General features: G+C 46.9%; 1 long non-coding RNA gene across 1 annotated transcript; it reads right to left on the bottom strand.

Moving 5' to 3' along the window:
* Positions 1-407: 407 nt before the first annotated feature.
* Positions 408-8,031, bottom strand: LOC138102710 (uncharacterized). Its single transcript, XR_011147485.1, has 2 exons — positions 7,503-8,031; positions 408-2,589 (listed from the first exon to the last, which is right to left on the bottom strand). It is a non-coding gene; the product is annotated as an uncharacterized lncRNA (long non-coding RNA).
* Positions 8,032-8,344: the final 313 nt, after the last annotated feature.

Genomic DNA, 8,344 nt, shown 5'->3' with positions numbered 1-8,344 from the left:
GCAGTCACTGCAATTTGTTATCAGTGTCACAGCTTGCATTAGCTTTACATGTGAATTTCTCTTCCAAGGGTCAGGTAACATTTGTTGTATGTGTGTTTAGGAAAAAAAAATATCGTTAGTTTTTGTTGAGATGGCTGATTAGCCATGTTGCATTATTGCAAACCTTGACCTGTAAGCATAAAAATGTAAACAATACCATAATTAACATTTTTTGTTACAGCAAATTCACTAGTTACTGTGCAGTGCAATATGGCTCCTCTGTGTCCAGAGTTGGCTTTATTCACTTATAGGAGTTCAGGAGTAGCAGCCTTCGTAGTCATGCAGGTAGTGAACAGTCCTTCTTGCTGCTGCTGCTTTAATGCTTCCTTGTTTCATTGTCGGGAGAGGCGCGGGAGACAGCACCATGATTTCATGATCAGCAAGTCTCAACTTTATTGTCTTCTCATCTCATACTTATACAGCACTTAAACAGCTCATACATATTGCAAAAGCTGAGCTCATGATTGGTCATCTTCTCTCGTGGGAACAACACGCCTTTCCACATTCCAGTCTGCTCCTTCTGCGGGGCTGGCTGGTTTGTATCCTGTTACATATCCTGCTGATAAGAAACCGCTTTTCCTAAGATAAACTGACCTTGCATTCCGCAAGGCTCTATCTTATCATGTCCTCTACTGCGCAACCATTCCTCAGATAAGCTCTCCACACTTCCCCCATTTTCTTTATGCGCTATTATGCTCAGAGTTGTTGTTTTTAGCAGTACTCTTTTGATACAAGTTAGAGCACAACTGAACAGGGCTAATCCTACCAAAACTATAATCAATAAGAGAAACAATGTTTTCACCATGCTTCTTACCCAACCACCCAATCCCAGTTCACTGACCAGCCCATCTAGGCCAAAGAAACCTGTATCTTCCTTAATTTTTTGAGAGTGATTTATAAGCTGTTGAATCTCTGTATGAATAGAGCGAGAATGATCATTTAGATCCATGCAGCACAGTCCCTCAAATTCTTCATACCCGTGTCTATGAGCTAACAACAGAAAATCAATAGCAGCCCTATTTTGTAATACAGCATGTTGGACTGTGCTTAAATCATCTGCTAGCACGGACAGTACTCTACTTGTTCCATTTGCTTGCTTCACTACCCAGCACCTTAATCTCTCTATATTGCGATGAGCCCGAGCTGCTGCCCCTCCAGGCAAAAATAATGATGAAAAAATTACCTCCCACTTGTTCCACAAGGTCAATTCATCATCACAATTTGATTGGAGGGTTTGGGATAGATTTCTGCGCCATCTGGTGGGGTGGGTTCTATTTGGGTGGTGCTGTGGAAGGGCTAAACTAAGCTGTCCGATTGTACACGGACCGCCAACTGGCAAGGTAGGGATGCCGGTCTAAGCACGATTTCTGCAAATTAGAAAATATCCAGGGGGCAGCCTTCTGGGTAAGACTGTGCCCGGTGCAGGTTTTTCCTGTGTCCTACCAGTGTGGTTGCACCACGATTTTTCCCATTCTGAACTGTTCCCTATGGGAAACAACCAAGTAGGAGTAGATATATTTTTCCAGCAGTTGGTATGCGTGCCCTCAGAGCAGGGTGAATTTCTGCTATCTATATAAAAGCAACTAGTGGCGTTTAAAGAATCCATCAATTCAATCTCTTGCGGCTCAGGCCCAAATGGGAGGTGGTCATCCCAAATGTCATACTGCTCGAAACTTTCAGTGATGTTATTGCCAGTAATTTGGCCTGACTGGAACCCTGTATTATTGGCGGCTGACCTGAAATGGAGCCAAGTTGTATTTGTTAGGGGGACTCCTATTAGGCACGTAAGAAAGGGAGTACTTGGGGTAGCTAAGCTGGCACAGAACGTAGTTGTATTTAATTCGCGTGCCAAAGATACCCAAACATTTTGCCTTGGATTGGATAGCTTAGGAGGGTAACTGTACCTGAGGGCCAAAGTGCCTGGGATGCTTAGAAGACCCAATACGGCGAGTATATCGGCGGCACACATTGTCCCAGTCACGGGGTTTAACCTGCCACAGCTCTGGGACATCAAGGCCTGTTTTGCAACGGGCTTTTAGGATAGCGGAACGTTTGTTAGCTAGTATTTTCTCCGCAATATGCTTTAATTCCCACCGCAATTCTCTTAGGTGGAGGTCTTCAATATTTTCTAGTAACGCTAAACTGATCTAGAGGTACTCCCGTTAGTTTACAAAGATCTTCCTGAGCTGATGCTCGATTCCACTGAGACTCACAATTGAGGCACCATAACTCTGTGGACACTTGTCGCTGAAAGATCCACCACTGTAAATTACAACCTCTGCAATGAATTCTAACCCAAGCTAAATGGCAACGACTATAACAAACAATGCATGAGCATTGGCAATGTGGCAAAAAGTCCGCGTATAATCGGGGAATGAGGGACTCTTCAATTTCCCGTTCAGAGTCTACTAGAAATTTAGTATGGAATTCCTCTTCGGTGTTATGTAGCACTTGTGAGACCACCTGTTGGAGTCGTCTTTTCTTCCTCTGTGGCGGACTGTCCCTGCGTATAAGCTGGCTTAGTCCATTTGGCAGGGATCCACTGCGGTCCTGTTGGGGTAGAAACACAAACATAACCTCTGCCCTAGTACAAAACTTTGGCTGGATCCTGCCATAATCCTGACTGGGGGTCTTTATATCTGACCCACACTTCTGGTTGCGGATTAGAAGGTGGGGTAAAATGGATTATGGCAGGAGGAGACTGTCTATCTCTAAAAATGCAAAGATGATTTAGAACAAATAAGCATTTCAGTAGCTTGTCTTGGGTATTAGGAGTGTCAGGATATTTTTCTAGATATTGTTTTAATGTACCGTGTGCTCTTTCCACAATTGCTTGACCCGTGGGGGAGTGAGGAATTCCCCTTTTGTGGACAATATTCCATTGGGTCATATATCTGGCTATCCGCATACTGCAATAGGCGGGCCCATTGTCTGTTTTAACTGTTATAGGGACTCCCATAATAGCAATACAGCTATTCATGTGGCGTTCAACATGTTTGGCTGTTTCTCCTGCTTGAGCAGTTGCCCACATAAAATGACTATAGGTATCTATAGTAACATGAACATATTTTAGCCATCCAAAGCTAGCGACATGAGTGACATCCATTTGCTAAATTTCGTTAGCCTTTAGGCCCCTGGGGTTAACGCCTGCTCCCAAACCTAGCCCCTTATTGTGGAAACTGCACACGGGACACGCTTTAACTATGGCTTTTGCTTCTTCGATTGGGATACCGAATTCCCTTGACAAGCCTTTGGAATTCTGATGAAAAATAGCATGGCTTTCTCGCGCCATTGTTTGTTTCGGGAGAATGTTTTGGGCAAGCGAGACAAGTTTATCTGCTCTTTCGTTTCCTTCACCCAGGCCTTCATTCCACATGTGGCTGCGAATATGGAGAATGGAATAGGGGTGTGACCGTTCTCTTAGGGCGCGTTTTAGTTGCAGAAAGAGTTCATAAAGCCTTTTGTTTTGTACTTCCTTAATGACTGCATCCTCAATTCTTGAGGCGACGCCTACTACATACAGCGAGTCCGAAACTACGTTTAAGGGTCCTGTGAGGTGGGTTACTGCCCAAACGACTGCAAGTAATTCTAAGGTTTGCAGGGTATCATCTGACGAGGCGTTTATTAAATGCTGACGCCATTGCTGGTCTTGTTTCCATACGACGGCTGCTTTCTTTGTCTTTCTTCCAGCGTCTGTGAATGCAGTAATGGCATTGTGGATAGGCTTATCTTCTCGCAAGGGTTTTGAAATCCAGTTCCATGCTCCTATCCACTGTAATGCCTTGGGAAACAGGGGACCGGTCTGAATTTTGGCTCCTGAGGACAACAGTGCTTCCGTGAATAATGAGGAATTTAGCAAGTACCAGTCCAAGGCAGGTTTTTCCATTGGGAGATTGATGCACTCAGGTTCTTGTCCTCCAACTTCCAAAATGCGCAAACGTCCTTTCTTAATTAAATTAGCCAAATTTTCAAGTTTTGTGGTAATAGTTTTTCGTTGCTGCAACTGTGGTGATATCCATTCTAAAACCGCCAGCTCCCCCGTTTTCTTTAGCTGCGTAATTGCGCCGAGGAGGTGAGTTTCAGAATTCCAAATAGTAAGAGAGAGGGGGATGTCTGGATTAAGACGCGAAACAAAACCGTCTGTGATACAGGTGGTGATTTGTTGTAGAGCTTCTTGCTGCTGCGGCGTTAGGTGTACCGGTGCGCATGGGTCTGATCCTTTTAGTAAGGGACGGAGCTGATCTAAAAGAACATTGGGGATTCCTACTATTGGCTTCAACCACTGCAGATCACCTAACAGTTTTTGAGCGTCATTTAAAGTGGTGATTGAGGCTTGGATATGTAGTTTTTGAGGCTTCACTCTTTGATTGGTGATGACCCATCCTAAATACTTCCACGGGGAGGATATTTGAATTTTGTTAGCAGCTATTACTAAAGACCATTCTTGAAGAGAGGAGGTAATGAGCTGAATTTCTGTTTGGTCAAAAGGCTCCTTCTGCGCAAACAAAATATCATCCATATAATGATAAATGATGGTCTGAGGTAACTTTTGTCGCAGTGGCTGCAATGCTGCATCGACATACAATTGACATATGGTGGGAGAGTTGCGCATTCCCTGCGGCAATATGGTCCACTCAAAACGTTTGTCTGGTTCACCACGATTAAGAGCAGGCAATGAAAAGGCAAATCGCTTCGTATCATCTGGATGTAGTGGAATTGTGAAAAAGCAATCTTTCAAGTCAATAATAAGAAGAGGCCAATCTTGTGGCAACATTGCTGGATTAGGGAGTCCTGGCTGCAGCGCTCCCATAGGCTCCATACGAGCATTGACAGTTTGAAGGTCTTGTAGCAGACGAAACGTGCCATTCTTCTTTTGGATGACAAAAATTGGGGTGTTCCATGGGCTTGTCGATGGCTTAAGATGTCCTTGTTGAAGCTGCTCATTGACTAGAGCGTGTGCTTGAAGCAGATTTTCCCGCTTTAAAGGCCATTGCTTAACCACTACAGGGTTATTGTCAGTCCATCTTAGTGGCAGCGGGAAATTCCAAGCAACGGCCCTTAGCAGAAATGGCAATCATCGGTAAGCACAAAACTCATTTGGGCCAATACATCTCTTCCGAGGAGGCAGTCAACTGTGGGGGGTAGAGGGGCGATAGAAAAAGTTGCGGTAGTTTTCTTGCCCTCAATTTCTACAGTTATCAGTGGAGATTTGTGTGCTAGTTTCATTCCTCCGACACCAGTGATGGCTGTCATTGCTGGCAGAAGAGGCCAATGTGAGGGCCATGTGTTCACATCGACAATGCTGGAGTCTGCCCCTGTGCCTAGGAGGCTCTGTAACGTGATTGTTTCTCCTTTATAGGTTAGGGCACACGGCTTCCGTGGACGGCTATTAAGATCGATGGTGAGCAAGGTTAGTTCCCCAGTTGAGCCGCAGCCTGTATGAGCGTTTGGTTGAGCCTGCAAGGGTTGCATGCCTTGTGTGGCTTGAGGCAAAGGTACAAATTGAGCTAGTCTTTGGCCTTTGGGAATTCTTACAGGTGGATAAACAGTATAAGCTAGTATGAAGATATCACCCTGTGAGTCAGCGTCCACCACGCCTGGTTGAACGAATAGTCCTAGGGCAGTGGCAGATGATCGGCCAAGAATCAAGCCTCCTACTGGTGTACCATTGAGGCAAATGGGTCCTGTGAGTCCTGTAGGGATGTTATGGATTTCAGACGTCAGGAGATCACAGTCTACTGAGGCTGCCAAGTCCAGACCGAGGCTGCCACCTGTTGCTGGCTGGAGGCAGGGCAAGGGTTTGCAGCTGCTACTTGTGTCCCTGTGTGGCTGCTGGACGCGCTGCTCCGGGAGTTTCCCTGCTTCTTGTTACGGCAGGCATTCGAGTTATGCGTGTTGGATTGGCATTTGTTGCACCAAACTCCGGATGCTGAGCACTCCCGACGAATGTGGCCCGACTGGCCACATCGATAGCATCTCATTCTGTTTCCCCCTTGAGGCAACCGGGGGCACGTGGCTGCTGCTTGGAGGGGAGCAAGGGCTGCCATTACCTGCATCTGAGCACTAGCTGCTTGTTCCTTCAATCCCTCCCCCAGCTTCTCTAATGCGTGGACTAAGAAGGCTTGAGCACCTGTGGGCAAGGTCGCAGCTTTATCTAGTAATGCCTGAGTGGTCCAATCACCAGGTATAGAGGTAATCAAAGACCTGGTGGTAGGGTTGCTATTTTGCAAAATGCACTGTCTTAAAATGGCATCTTGCATATGGTCGGGTGTCCCTGCCCTAGAGATAGCATCCATAACCTTATCAACAAAGGAGCTTAATGATTCATCACGACCCTGCTTGATGCTCATATATAGGGGGGTCCCTCCCGATGTCCTGACTTTATCCATTGCTCTCTTAGCTACTGCCATGGCCTCCCTAAGTTTATGCGGCCCTAGTCCGGCTTGAGCTTCAACTCTGAGATACGGGCCCTGTCCCATAAGCTCGTCTACAGTAAGGCCTGTTAAGGGGTCCCCTTGGGGTCTGGGGAGATTAGCGCTATGTGCCGCTTCCTCTCTCCACCTTGCCTCAAAAAGCAATCTCTGAGAAGGGGTGTAAATGAGTTTCGTGATGGCCAGGATATCGGCAGGCAGAAGAATGTGGGCATTAAAAAGATAATCTAACATTTGCTTAGCTGGTTCACTAGACACCCCAAAGCTACCGACTGTTGCTCTCAGCTGGGACAGGAGTTTCCAGTCGAGATGGGCAAACTGCACATTCTGGCCCCCTTGCGCATTAGTAGTAAAAACGACAGGGAAAGCCATCGCTTCTTGTGCAGCCGCCAGGAGCTCGGAATCTCCCCTTTCTATGCCGTCTTGGGCAAGCGCCTGCCACAACTCTCTCCTCCTTGCTGCCATAGCCTCCGCCAGGTCAGATTCTGCCCCAGGGACAGGCTCTGTGGCATTAGAGGGGTCGGGCGGCGGCGGCTGGTGTGAGGGGGTTAATGCAGAGGCGGTGATTGAAGCAGAAGGCGGGGGGGCCAGCAAGGGGGTAGACGGCGCAGGGGATTGGCTGTCAGTGGGCGGTGGCTGTGGCGGAATCTCCACAGCGGCAAAGGCGGGGGGGTTAGGGGCCATGGGATAAACTGAGGAGTCATAATCTTGGTTACGCGAGTGCGCAGCCTTGATACCTTCGACTGCTCGCTTCTCTGCCTGCATTAACAGTAGCTCATTATGAACTGCTTTCCAAAGTTTGCTTATTTTCTTGGCTGACTTATCATCGTCTAAAACAAGGCTAAAAAGTTCATCCCCGTACCTCCGCCATTCTACTAATTCGTGAATGCTGTGGGGGTCAGCAAAGAAGCCATAGGAACGCGTGTGAGTTAGTAGGGAAGGGAGGTCTTTTTGTAAGTTAAAAGCTTTAAAGTGACGCTTAAGAAGAAAGGCTTTAAATAAATCCTGTGCTGCTTGCCTATCCATACTTACGGTACCGTTGCTAGCCCCTCCAGGCTTCGGCAGCACGTATCAGCGAACCCACCGGTGTGGTCGTTCGGGCACGGAGACGGGAACACAGCTGTCCTCCGCTCTTATTGCCGTCCGTCTAGCTGCGGGACCTGAACCCAACGCACCTCTCCTTGTGGAAGTGGGGGTAGGGGGGAGGTCAGGGACGTGCCTTCTGTTCGGGCGTCAGATGTCGGGAGAGGCGCGGGAGACAGCACCATGATTTCACGATCAGCAAGTCTCAACTTTATTGTCTTCTCATCTCATACTTATACAGCACTTAAACAGCTCATACATATTGCAAAAGCTGAGCTCATGATTGGTCATCTTCTCTCGTGGGAACAACACGCCTTTCCACATTCCAGTCTGCTCCTTCTGCGGGGCTGGCTGGTTTGTATCCTGTTACATATCCTGCTGATAAGAAACCGCTTTTCCTAAGATAAACTGACCTTGCATTCCGCAAGGCTCTATCTTATCATGTCCTCTACTGCGCAACCATTCCTCAGATAAGCTCTCCACATTTCATGTCCAGGTAAATCTAGTCTTTTTTCTAGTGAGGTTATACTTAAACATTCAAGGTTATTAGAGACACTAAAACAACAGAACTTAAGCAATAATAGATATGTTTTTCTCACAGAGAGTTACGGCAGCAGTTCCATCTCTGACCTCTAGTTGAAAACACAGTGCTATACTCACTACTGCCAGACCGGGGCAGTGTAGGAGCAAGTCACAAGGCTTCATTGAGAAACTTGTTTTGTTTCAGACCAAAACCAAACTTGTACAGAGACAAGAGTGTCACTCTGTATAGAGCTTGGGACAGGGAGATT

This window comes from Aphelocoma coerulescens, assembly GCF_041296385.1.
Source record: "Aphelocoma coerulescens isolate FSJ_1873_10779 chromosome W unlocalized genomic scaffold, UR_Acoe_1.0 ChrW_unloc_scaf_1, whole genome shotgun sequence".
Lineage (NCBI taxonomy): Eukaryota > Metazoa > Chordata > Aves > Passeriformes > Corvidae > Aphelocoma > Aphelocoma coerulescens.
Note: the sequence above shows the minus strand (reverse complement) of the source record. Positions and strands in the feature narration are given on the sequence as shown.